Below are 13,970 nucleotides of genomic sequence, written 5' to 3' on the forward strand. Positions count from 1 at the left end.
GTAGTGGACTAATGAAATGTTTGGGGTTTCGCCAGGCAGCGAGGTAGCTGCTGGCTGGATCTGGTGCCATCTGGGTAGGCATTGCAGCTGGGCGATGCCCAAGGGATGGGAGGGCTTCAAAATCTAAAGGGAGCAGCCAGCAGTCTGGTGGGGAAAAGATAGAAACGTCTTCTTGAGTGAATTAAGGAAGAATTGTGGGCAGAACTAGAGAATAACTTTAAGCTGACTGAAAGCTCAGAAAGACCCAAAGTGAAGATGAATTATGAAAGCAAGCATGCTTTCTAATATGAAGTGCTCTTCTGTAAACCTCCTCAGGCCCTTGCTATGTGGATTAGGCATTTACAGCTTGTCAGTTTCTGAAGGGCCTCTTGGATTTGATCTTGAAATAAGCATGGCTTTCCTGTCTTTCTATCACCTGTGTTTTTCATAAACTTTACTAACACTTCTGTAAGCTTTCTGTACATAAACAAACAAATGTATTTGCTTTCATCTTAACTTGTCTTAATCAAGATTTTACCATAAATAGGTGGTAGGATTGCTAGCTGAAGAATGCAGTATCTGATAGGGACTGGGGAATGAATGCAAAATGTACAATACAGTTGACTGTTTTCTTACCCACTCTGTTTTTTTTTTTTTTTCCATCTGTGGTTGCAGGGAGTGGGTTGTTACACAAAAACTATCCAGTCATCTTTGAGTAACAACTAGGCAAATGAAATTGGTAATTTGCCCGAGAGCCAAAAAGCAGTTGCCAAATCATCTTTGGAGGGCCAGCGTTGCAAGTCAGTTGGTTAGAGCTCCCTTAGAAGATGAAGGTAGGAGCAACCCAATGCGATTTATAAGAATAAGCCTAGCAAGAGGGTCTCTCTACATGTGTGCATGTGCTTCCATGCTAGTATATATAATGATCAATAAAGTCAGGTAGTATAATGCCCTGGGGATGCACTTGACTACATTTCTCTTGCATATTCAAAATGTAGGAGGGAGAATCGCTACTGGATTGAGAAGAATTTGCTGGTAAACGCAGCAGATCAGTGCTGTTCAGCTTTAAATACTGCAGAGTTTGGTGAAAGCAGATGAAAAACTTGACTTGGGTAAGAAGTAGCTAAGGTATTGTAAAGAGTCTGAAGGAATTTGAAATGTCACTAATGCAGCATGAGAGTCTGCCAAGTCAGGTGCTCCTTCTCACATGGGACAAGTTCGAAGCTGAAGTACAGGAAGCAGACAGAAACTATGCTAAAGAAGCAGCCATCAGCACCAAAGATGGTTTGAAGAAGTACTTGAGAAGAGCTCAAACATATACAGCCACAAAACTCTGAGCAGCAGTGTTGGTGCTGCTGGACGTTGCTCAGCTTCTGCAGTCTGTCTCAATTAAACTGAGAAAAAAGGTAGTACCACTATCAAAATCTATTCCTTGTTTTGAAAGAAAGGAAGGTGTTCATTAAATAACAGAAATCAAACAGAGTACATTGACCTCTTCTAACAGTTTAGTCCCAAGAAATGTGTTGAATTGTAGTTATTCCAAAGAAAATTTATTGGTGTTTTAAAACTATGCAGACAGATCAAGAAATTGGAAATTCAAATCTTCAAAATGCGGTAACTTCAGGGGAGTGCCCATTCAACTTCACAACTCTGTTTATGAATGTATTATAAAGAAGGGGAGAGCTGGAAGATTTTATTATACCTGAAGAATGCCGTGAGGTTTGTGCCAAAGTAATAGATGTGGAATAACAGACAATATGAGGAGAGGTGACTCAGACTGTTTTAAAACACTTTCTGATTCTGATTTATATGTGAAGGGTTTGACATGTATATATTACAACTTTCAGAGGCAAAGAATGAGATGAAGGAAGAGTAGGTATGTGCCTGAAAAGAAGGTAAAGCAAAATAAATCCAAACCTACTTACTAAGCGTAGTAACAGGCCAACTGTGTCCAGAGTCCTTAAGATGTTGTTCTGTATCAAGAGATCTACCGTTCATGTAAAGTGCCTGTTGATGGTCCATATGGACCCCGAATCCTCCACATATCAAAAAATGCAGTCATGGTATCCTGAGGGGCCAGGGAATAATTAGAAAAGTTCATGAAGGCAGATTTCCAGCAACAGTCAAACAGAGTAAGCTGATGTCAGTAGCAAGCTATGCTCTAGTGGGGGCTGGCCGAAGCTATCTTGGCACAGAGTGAGCTATCTGCTAAGAGGACACGACATCTGATTATTGTGCTGGCCAAAACTTGGGGTAAGATAAAGAACTACAACTGTCTGCAATGAGACTACAGGTTTCACAGATCCTTCATTCATCTTTTTCTTGCACTCAGAGCTCAGGAAGGGCACAGCAGTCTGATTCCCTTACCTAAAGCACGGGGCTGGGGGGAATTCCTGCTCACAATAATAGACTTGGCTTTGGGTACAGGGAATGCTGCTGTTGCTGTCATGGGTGCTAAACCAGCATTGCCAGCATTTCTGTGAGAAAAATTCTGTCATCAGTTTTATGGTGCACTTTTTTTGTGGTTGTTTTGTTTAAGAGTTTCAGAGGTAGCATAAAGCATGTGACTTTCCCCTGTCACCAACTGACTTGCTAGGAAGGCTGAGTGGGGCACTTAAAGCTATCTTGCAGATGTGTGTAACTACAAAGGGTGCTAACAGAGACGCTACTCTTCCAACTCTTTATTACAAGAAGCCCTGACCCCTGGTCTTCTGCTGGTTTTCCGTATTGAAAAAGCACGGCTGGGCTTGATGGAGGTGATACCACTGTGCCTAGACAAGAGCTGAGAGGAGCACCAGGGTGGTGAGGGTGCTGGGAGTCTGGAGAAGTGCCATCAACCACTAATGAGATCCAACATTATTGGGTGGGAACCTTCAAGAGTCATTGGGATGGTTAATGAGCTTAATGACAAGCTAAAGAGACTTCACAAGCAGGTTACACTGCAGACCCTACACATTAAAGATTTTAAAACTATAGTATTTATCAAGAAGCTTTGAGCATTATGTAGAGCTGGGAAGAGACATCTCTAGACTTTATCTAGAAGATAAAATTTTTGTGTGGATTTCAGAAAATTTTACTCTGAGACTGTGCATGGCTTATCATAAGACAAGATGGATGTTTTACTGAACACCTTGAACACTGCCAAGTAGTATAGCCTGCTGAATGTCACTAAGCTGAACGTCACTTGCAAATCCCACTGGAGAGATAGAAGTTTGTATTCATTATGCAAATAGGCCGTTGAGTTCAAGACAAGACCATCTGATTTCATTAATTTAGGAGGCACCTTTCCAACATTTATGAACCAAGTGTTTATAGGACTGCATGATTCAATACATTGACAATATAGTGGTGTGGAAAAATGCAAAAAACATGGGGTTTGAACTGAAAAAAAAAGGATGGAATATTAAAATATAAATCAGTTTTAGTAGATAATAGCAAGGGGTGGTAAGGAAAGACATCATTATCTAAGAGACTAAGATGAAGACATGGGATTAGCTTGTACCAAAAATAAATTTTTTAAAAAAAGGTCATTCATAGAATTCCTATCTTAGAATTCAGTTTAAAACCATATAATTCAATTAGTATCGTGAAGATTTGTAGATGACTTCAGTGGTATTGTTGCTTTTATTAAGGCAGTTTGTCAAAAGCATGGGTCTGACAAGTTGGTCTGAATAGAGCCTTGTCACAAGAGACTTTGAGCAGAGTAAAGAAACTTTCTGACCCTCTCTGTGTTAGCCCAGACTACAGTAAAATACTGGAACCATGTGCTTGACATGGAGAGCTGTGGATGATGATTTTCCTGGCATGGAAAGGGAACGTTGATCTAAGATGCAAGAAATGATGATGAAGAGAATTACTCCAAAATGAATACATTACCATTGTGTGGGCCATTAGGTGAAACACTATTTCCTCAGTCACAAATTCAGGCTCTCCAGGGAATAAATAGTAGTGAGATTTTTGTCAATGTCTCATAATATCCACAGTAAATGTCCTTTATCCCTACAGGGCAAAGTTTGACAATCTTAAAATTAATTCAATGTGGAAGAATGCAGTTTTGAATGAGTGAATGTTGGCAGGTCTCATTACATATTTACTTATTTGGCAATTCTCTATGCTTAAAGCATCTTGCCATGCTGAATGGGAATAGGCAGATTCACAGCCATTTTCATACATTTCTATTAGTTACCCACTATCCTTTTTACTTTATAGCACATTTTATAAAAACAGAGAACAAAGACATATTTTTCTGAGGCAATGAACAAGATATTGTGGAATACCTGCTGAACTCCTGCCAAAATTGTGCTTTTCCTGCTGAAAAGGGTGAAAGTTGCATGCTGTATTAAGGCTGTAACAGCCTCCTTGCTGTCTGCTGTGCTTTATGTTTGACATTTTATCAGTTATTATTTGGAAAACAAGCAAAATCATAAAAAACATTGTGAAAAGCCACTACTACTATATTTAGGTTGGCTTGCCAGAATTGAAGATTTGGCTCAGCAGAACTGATTCTGACTTGGTGTTGCTCAACTTTTCTCCTTCCAGCTTCCCTATGTGTGGGAGAAAAGAGATTGCTAAATAGTCAAAATTCAACCCATTTTGCTATATTGATAGAAGAACAGACATTTCAGCAGTACTTAAATTTGCAATTGTTTATGTATTAGACAGATAATTAATTGGTTTGGCATATTAACTGACTTATAATTGGGAAATCTATTGGAAGGAAGCATATTCTGTAAGTGCATAATTATGACACAGTGCATTTCCAAATTACCAAGATTTACATGCCCTAAACATGCCTTGAATGTAAAATTTCATTTATTCTGTTTTATACCATACATCTCTTGCTATTTTTTTTTGTGTATATTACATTCATCAGATTTGTAAAGTTGATCTACCATTAACCTGTTTCAACATATTTCTGAAAGAACTTTCAGATCTTCAGATTAAATTAAAGAAAGCATTTATTGAAAATTTAAAACTACCAATATTAATAAGAGATTAAGAAAAACATGAAAGCGTGAGCCACTGTAAAAAAGCTATTAAATGACCCATTAAAAAAAAAAAAAAAAAAAAAAACAACTAAAATTCAATTGGTGAGTCAAAATCTTTGGTAAGCAGGTGAAAGGACATAGGCATACAATACAGGCGGAAAATTAGGTATGATTCTGTCAAGTGACAGAGTAGTGAAACTGCCAATGTAGTTTTGGGCTGCTCTAACAGAAACGTTGCTGGCTTGAGGGCAGAGGCAATCATTGCTGTGGAAGCATCACCTCCTGTAATCACAGGAAAGTAGTAAATATAAGCACAGATTGCAGGTTGCGTATATGGCATTTCCATTCCCTTTGATGAAAATTGAATGTGCTTATCACAGTAAAGTCTCCAGCCTAGAATTAGGGGACTGAGAGCATGCATTTAAAAAGAAAAGCTAAAAGAGACAATCAGCAATTTCTGTGGTATATATGACAAACACGAATTACACTGTTGAGAATTTCATGAAATACTATGTATCTTTACACACAGGACAAATTAAATAAATATGTATATATATATATTTGGCTATATTTTGGGAAAACCTTACTTGAGCTTCCTTGGCCATACATGAGGTCATGTATGTAAGTAACTGGGCTGCAATGTTGATATAAGATCTGAAATTTCTTTGCACAGGAAACCTTAATTTTAGTATTTTCCAAATCCTGAGTGCATGACTTTATGAACTTGGATAATTTTCTAAACTATTATATAAAAAAAAAAGTAAAAAAAATCTACAATGTGACATTCAGACAAACCATTGTAAACGTATGGTCTTCTCTCTGACATGGCTTTCTAGTGAGTGGGTATTTGACGCTGACCTTTGTTCCTGGCCAAAGTCAGCTCAGGTGTGCTTTTGCAGAGCAAAAATCCTGCCCATCTGTGTGCTACAGGATTCTCATTATGATCAGCATTTTCAAGACATTTTCTTTTAAAAATCGTAGGAAGTCTCTGTGTATTTTTTGTATACATACAGAAAATATACATACAATATATATTCTGTATACATACATTTTCTGTATGAAATCTTAACGAATGTGGATGATACAATGATGCAAAATTCTAGTATAGGCTTTAGAGTCTGATAAAATTAAAAAATTAGTAGGTGTGCCAGCTGTGCTTGTATCGTGCTTTAATTACCTTTTCGTTTAGAAGGTAAGTAGTTATGTCATCTCATATAATGCTGTCATCTTCTGCCCATTGCATGCCATTCTTGCCTGTGGCCCTTGTGTCTGTTAGACCCAGAGTATGAAGTGGCATCGGTTCCAGTCACTTGCTTTTCATTATCCCTTAGAAACCGAAAGTTGTTCCCAAAGAAGAATGAAGGTCAAATTGTTTAATTAAAAGAAGATTTTTTTTTTCTTTAGCAGGGATGGAGACCGAGAACAGTCTGCAAGACATACTGAGCTCTAAAGAGTTTCAGTTTAATCTAGTTTAGATTTAATTTAGTTCTAATTGCCCTGAATACCAAACTTATCTTACAAGTCTAGAAAGTACTTTATTTTTCTTCTTGTCTTGTTTAGCTTTCTAATGTTGCATTTCTCTTGCTCTCTTTAATCAAATAAATCTCTCATGTGCTATCTGTAGTACAGGTATCTGTATTCTCTGCTTTCCCGTTGAGTTTATTCACTTGAAGTTGTGATTCTTTTTTTATGCCAAGGGTAGGGCACAATATTTGTCACTTCAGTCATGCTGAAAAGATAATATTGGAATTAGAGCAATATATTGTTGGATCAAACCTGCTATTTTAGAAGAAGCGTACTTCTTCTCTCTATGCTAATGTGTTGTTTTTTTTTTCTGCCCATTACAGTTTCTAACAAATTCTCCTCCTCCAGCTCTGCCTGTAAACATTTATGACTATGTTTTTAAGAAAAGCATTTCAAATATCTCTTTGTTGTGCCTTACACCTTAATTAGTTTAAAATGTCAGGGTGCCATGGTTTTAGTTTGCATGTCAATTTTTCCTTACTGACGTAGCAGAAAAAATCAAGCTTAGTTTCTACAGCAACAGAAGCATGTTTTAAATTGTCTTCTCTTGTTATAGGAGCCATTTGTTCTGATATTTCTTTTAATATCATATGTAAATAAATGTAAATAATACAAAGATTTATTTATTTATTAATTATTTTTTTTTTACTGGTCAGTTCATGGGCTGAGTACACAAAAGTTGTTGGATTTTTCTTGGGATGCTTTCGTAAAACATATTACCCCTTTCTTGTTTTCTTTTTTGTGGAAGAGATTGAAAGAAATAATGTGAACTATGAAAAACTTACACAATATCATCCTTATCATCCTTTGAAAGGGGGTGATGTGTCATAGTTTACTGTGAAGCTTTTTTTTTTTTATATATAACAAGAAGATGAAAGACAGACAGATGTTTGATGAAACAGTTAATGAAAAAGAATGATGCTTGGAACAGTTGATAAAACAACTGCCAGAGGGCCATGTCCTATTGATAGATGGTTTATCTGTTTCAAGTAAGCCATATTGCAGGTAATAAATACTGACAAACAGTAATGGCCATCTAAACAAAAGGTTTAGAAATCACTATACCTTTGATTGTCCTTAACAGAACAGTATTTTCTTGATTTTGACAGAATCAGGTTATGGGTAAATAAAGGTCTTTCAGGGAAAAGCATATTTATCTAATGAAAGTTTGCATGGGACAGGGTATTTAAATTCTGATCATTTCAGTAAATACAGTCAAATTAATATTTTCCAGCATTTCTACTGTCCCTAAAATTCAACTATACAATGGTCAAATAAAATGTTTGGGGAAAAAAAAAGAGTGAACATATTTTTTTTCCTTAAGATTAATGAAGGAAAATTGAATAAAAGTAATCTGAAGAAAAGCGTGATAAATTGCAGAAAAGTCTCCTGCAGGGTTCTTCCTATTATTTCTTTCAATGTTTCCTGAGATTACTTTTTATTTTATTTTATTTTACTTTTTTACTTGCTGGTACAAATCCTTCAAAAACGTGGCGACAGGCACATTCTGTTGTTCTTAAAAATTCTCTAAGGGAATTAATGACACACTGAACCATCAGAAAACTGTCCCAGAATTTTCCCCTTAGGCATACAATATAGTGTATAGAGAAAATCAATGGAATTAGTGGATGTGTGATGTTTTACCTCTGTGTTTTCTGTGCTTGTTATTTGTATGCTGGGCATGAACAGTCACTCTTTTTGTCTGTTGTGATCCAAGTTTCAGGTCTTGGATGTGCTATAATTATAGAAGTCTTCCTAAGCAACCCATGCATAGTTTGAAAAGTCTCTTGTTTGGAAAAAGGGGGCAGGAATTGAGCCATTTTCTTGACTCTTGCGATATTGTGACTCCCTTGGAGCCATAGTCCTGAATGAATGTGCTTTCCTTGGGAGTATATCATTCTGTTTTGGAAAATCCTGTGGTATTCAAATAACAAAGATCCAAAAGAAAGAAAAGAATAATGAGGTACCCTTGGGAAAATTCAGAAGTAGAGGTGGCAGGTAAAGAACCTGTAATTGTGTTTGGATTCTTCATGTGAGTCCGAAGACGTTCACTTCTGCCTTCTCCCCAGCACACTTTGCTCCTCTGTTGTAAGGCATGCCTCCTTACATAGAGCACAACCCCTCTAATATCAAGCATCTGCTGCATTCACATCTGGAATATCCATCACAGAGTGACAACAAAGCATCTAAGTTTCTAAACTGGAGGCATTTGGGCAGAAGTCTTTCTCCAGCCACTAAAAGTAGATGACTGAAAGTTCCTTCCAAACACGAAGTTCTCCTGATTTCCCATGAAATGTCTGGTGTTGTTCCCATTACAGGCAGGATGTCAGGTTAGATGGATTTTAAGCTGAGTTCTATATGGCAATTTCTTCTTGATGGGAAAATCCTTAATGGGTTCTTAATGAGAAAATGCATAGCATAATGAGTTGGTTGTTTATGAATTACAGGAAGTATCACCTGGAGGGTACCTTAAAGTTATTTTCCTGAAGGAAACACTCTTTATGCCAAAACAGAATAAGAATTAAAATGGATCGCTGCTTATTCTTGGAAATGTTAGGCAAGAAATCAGCATGCTGGCACAACTGCATCTTGCTTGGTACATAGAGCTCTGCAGGCAACCAGCAGCTCTGCCTTGGTTACACGGAGTGGTGCTCCCACATCTCAGGTGTCATTTCCATGCCACAGTGAGAGTTGTCTGATTAAAGCATCTGCTTGTAAAGCGAGTGTCTCAAGAACTTTTTAAATGGCTAGATCTAGAAAGGTGTGAAGATTCAACCACAAGAAAATTATTTTCCTGTTTAATCTAGGTCTGCCAAGATTTTTGTGACAGATAATAGTTTGTTTTCCAGGTAAAACACGGCCTAATTTCTGTGATAGCAGCAAACAGCTTTGAAGACAAGGCGTGGTTGCTTTGACTAAAAGCATACGTCTTGATGTTTTAGGCATGAAAATGCTTGGCAGTGATTCACCTGGAGCATTAGCCCACCTGTAAGAAACACACGGCCTCCAGAACCATCACCCATCTGGCTTCAGATGATGAGGCTCTGAGGGCCACCAGCACTGGCTCTCACACACCTGCCTCATACCCAGCAGCAGCAGCTTCAGCTCTGTGGCTTGGCTTGCTTGGTCTCTGCTTCTAGATGTCTTATGCTACGTGAGATTTATTTCCGTGTCAAAGCCACTCAGAGCCCATACGGCAGGCTCGCTCTTCCCTCCAGCAATGTCCCCACCTTCCTTGAAGTGCCTGATTATCAGCCCACTAGTTGTTCGCAGTGCCTGGCTGGGCTGATGGCAACCGGCCTCCTTCGGGGTTGGCAGCAGGCTTTTGGAGCTCATAAAGAGTAGATCTCCATCATCCTGGAGGTGCCCAGCACCCGTAGGGTCCATGTTGTCTTCAGGGGATGCTACACTTGGAGGAGCAAGAGGCAATAGCAAGGCTATGAAAAAGTAGGGCCGTGAGTGAGGAGGCCTTGCAAGCAACACAGGGCAAACACAGACAACTTACATTTCATGGCCAGGGTCAGTTGCACAGCAGAGTGGGGACATCGCAAATGGAGCAGCTGAATGATCTCCCTGGAGTGCTGGGCTCTGTGGACACTCAGGATGCTCAGACAACACCTGCTTCTAACTGGGCAATGCCTGAGCACACCCAGAAGAGGGAAACAGCACAAATAGGTTTGGAGAAGGATCAGAAAAAAAGGATTTTCTTATAAAGGTGCTAAAAATACAAGGCTGAAACAGTTTGTGGGGTTGTTTAGTTGGGCTTCTAGATTATGAAACTTGACTAATTTTCCGTCATAATGATTCCCTGCTGTAAAAGAGTCTTTACCTCAAAGACAGCTTTTGAGATTAGCCAGATTTTTTTGAGGAAACCTTTCTGAAGCCAAAGACTTTTTCCTCCCTTTTTCTTTTTTCCTATGGATCAAACCCCCAAAAATGATTTTACACAATTGGAAAGTCTTCCAGTAAAAAACTATGGGCTGTGCACATATCCATGCCACATGGGAAAATTGCACTGAGCAGCTACCAGCCAGTGTATGTGCTTTGGAGCTAACCAAACAGCATGAAATATGTCTGTGGGTCTCTTGGGTGATGCTGGTGGTGAACTGGTGGTGTGCCAAGTGTTTGACGCTCCTGGGGTGATGACTGTTCTTCTGCACAAATATACTCTGCCAGATTTGCTTTATGGATTGCATTGACTGATGGTTTATTTATATGCCAAATGAAATATCAGTTTTATTTGCCAAATAGAGTATGTAAATCTCCCTGCTTGTCAGCTTGGGTGTATTAGGTATGATTTTACTGGCATGTGTTGGTTGCTTGCTGCTTTGTTGTACTTCAAGAAAACTTTTGACTATGGCTACCACTTCACATTTCTATGCAATTAAATGGAAAACAACTAGTGATTAGATAAACAGTGCCATTGAGCCTACACATCTGCACTAAGACAAATTTAATATCAATGAACTGGAAACTGCTGGTTCTTGAATGAGTCCAGATCCTCTGTCAATTGCATGGGAGATGAGAGAAGGAGGGCTGCTTTCCTCTGTACTTGCTGGCCCTACCCAACCTCCAAGAACTGTCACCAGCTCCATGGTGGACTGGGAAATGCCGAGTGTGATTTGGCAAGTTCCTTCTCTGGCTGGGCATCTGGAGAGTCTGAAGTCCCATACCCTTGTCTATGTGCTCAGAATTACAGATATCCTGCAGAGGGGTTCACTGCTGTGGAAATCAATGCGTAGACGTCAGATACAGCTTGCAGAGTCCATCGCTGGGGCTCAAATTTAGGAAATGCTGCAGAGGTGCCTGTTCAGACATCAGTTGGAGAACTGAGGTGGTAAAGTTGGCTCCACTGAAATAACCAAATTAAATGCTAAGAACTCTGTCCGCACAACAGTGGTTTTCAGTGCCACTTCTTAGAAAGGGAGAGGGATGTCTTGCTGAACAGGCCGTGCTGGATTCTCTGTGGGCTGAGGTGCAGTCATTGTGGTCGCATGCTAAGGACCTTTTGCAAAAGCCTCCTCTCCCTCTTCCTGTGAAGCAGGTCTCCTGGAAGAAGCATCACCATGGAAGCCAATGAGCTTGGTATTTAGTGCATAGCTGGGCAAAGGACAAGAGGAAGAGACGTCATTAATAAATCAACTGTGTCACAGAATCACAGAATCACAGAATCACAGAATCATCTAGGTTGGAAGAGACCTCCAAGATCACCTGGTCCAACCTCTGACCTAACACTAACAAGTCCTCCACTAAACCGTATCACTAAGCTCTACATCTAAACGTCTTTTAAAGACCTCCAGGGATGGTGACTTAGCCACTTCCCTGGGGTGTCCTTACCCTTTCCCTCTGTTGGTGTGAGATGAAAGGATTTGAGCCATAAAGATACTTCCTTCTTTGTTATCAAAGGTAGCCCTGAAACAGGGAAAAGATGCTTTCCCAGTTTTCAAGGATTATAGGAGTCATTTCAGTGGTGGAAAAACCACCACCGTCTCCTAAAGCTTTATCGAATCCTGTGAGAAAGCAGCAGCAATACGGAGGACATTGCAAGAGGTGGCAACAGCAGCTGACCAGACCGCAGGAGCTCTCTGCCAGCGGGTGAGGCTCATTTGGGGTGGGGTGTGCTTACCTTTGCCATTTACTCTGTGCAGGCCGATCTCACAGAAGAGTGAATAGGGCCAGGCGTGCATTCATTGCTGATAAAACGTGACACTCAAGGTATGTGTCTTTTGTACACATCAGCCGTGCTAAGCTGTCTTGCTCTGCCACTGCATTACAATTGCACTGGTTGATCTGAGGGTTAGATTTCCCCTTCCTTTGTCTGCCTTCACCTAGCTCCTCCAGTAACCCTCTGGTGTGTATGTCCTTTCTTGTCTCTGATTTGTGGGAATTTCTCTTTTCTATTGAGAAGAATAGTAGTAACTCAAGCCTGCCTTCTGCTTGGCAACTTTAAAAAACATCTCGCTGTAAAACTTTTTTTGGCCCATGCAGGAAATATCAAGAAGAGTTATTATTCTGTCTATGAAATACACTATATCCCATCAGATTCTTTATAATTTTGTAGTTATTCTCAAACAGCAAATTCTAAATAAAATACTTTTTCTTTCTTGTCACATTGACACACTGTAGTAGTGTAACATCAGTAAAGTTTCTGAAAAACTGTGACGCCGAATGATACTTTTGAAATAGTTCCTTGTGCAGATATTAGGAAATTTTACATTCACAACTGTTTTGTGTTTTTCCTGAAATTCAACTATGTAATGCTCCTTGCTAGTTTTGACCCTGTAGGTCGATGAAGTCCTTGAAGTCATTGAAGTCTTGGATCCTTGTGAGCACAGAGGTGCTGCCCATGGCAGGATTACAGACTTTGTTTGCACTCTGATGTTAAATATAAAGAGTCACCTGCAACAGTGCTTAAAATGTAATACAAACTCACGTGGAACTTAGCAAATCCTTCCAACGGGCTTTCAGATCAGCCCCTGAGTTTTACTTTATTCCACTCAATGTCAAGGCAAGTTTCTCTTGTTGTGTTCTGTTGTACTTGTAAAAAAAACTCTTCTTCAACATAAAAATGAAATGTGTAGTCCACAAAGTTCATAATCTTTTCTGCTGTTTAGTCTAGTTTGATTCTTGTGTACACTTATTTTATGGGTAAAAAATAAAATAAAATTAAATTGTTCTTTACACTATATCTCTGCTATTTTGTAATAATGGAAATCCCTGAAACCACTGATCACCAGAAGCACCTCTGTTCCAAATACCTTTTAAGTAGTAAGCCTTACAAGCTTTTTTCTCCAGAGCTATTTCAAAATGTCAAAAGAAAAGTTATTCTGTCACTTTAGCTATAGCAGTCACTGTGTCAGATAAAATATATGATTCTATTTCCCTGTCATTTGGATCATTCAGTTGGATATATTTTGTAATTTTCCTTTTAATTGGAATTTCTGCTTATTCTTCTTGGGAATTATTGTGTGCCTAACCCCATAATTTCCAAGCTAATGTGTATCAGTGTTTTGTTGGCTGGCATTATGATATTAAAAATCCTTTGAATTCTTCCTTTAGTGGTAGCTGAATCATCACCAGAGGCATTTCCTCTGAGTGCAAAAATGGAATTACTAACCAGACTCAGTAAAGTTTTAAAAATGTAAATAGTATTAAAAATGAATGATGGCTCACCACATGAACGTCATATCCATAAATAGAATATTTCGACTGTTCATTAAGATTTCTTTCTTCCTCATTTGCTTTTCATTTGAAGTAGCTGACAGAAAGAATCTGCAAGACGGAATGCAGTTCAGGTTACTCTTGGCTGTTAAAAGAGGAAGATAGGTCAAACGAGAGGCAGCCGTCATCCCTGTGGAGATGACAGCCTCCGATCCTGCCCTTTGCTCCGGTCAGATGGACCCAGCCAAAATAACTGCCGGGGTGTCGGCTGAGATGTCAAAACTGATGAAATGACTAAAGCATACCTTTGGACTGCTT

The 13,970-nt window shown here is 39.1% G+C and overlaps 1 long non-coding RNA gene across 1 annotated transcript; it reads right to left on the minus strand.

Moving 5' to 3' along the window:
• Nucleotides 1-10,709: 10,709 nt before the first annotated feature.
• Nucleotides 10,710-13,896, minus strand: LOC121060539. Its single transcript, XR_005814855.1, has 2 exons — nucleotides 13,665-13,896; nucleotides 10,710-11,591 (listed from the first exon to the last, which is right to left on the minus strand). It is a non-coding gene; the product is annotated as an uncharacterized LOC121060539 (long non-coding RNA).
• Nucleotides 13,897-13,970: the final 74 nt, after the last annotated feature.

This window comes from Cygnus olor, chromosome 1, assembly GCF_009769625.2.
Source record: "Cygnus olor isolate bCygOlo1 chromosome 1, bCygOlo1.pri.v2, whole genome shotgun sequence".
In the NCBI taxonomy this organism is placed as follows: Eukaryota; Metazoa; Chordata; class Aves; order Anseriformes; family Anatidae; genus Cygnus; species Cygnus olor.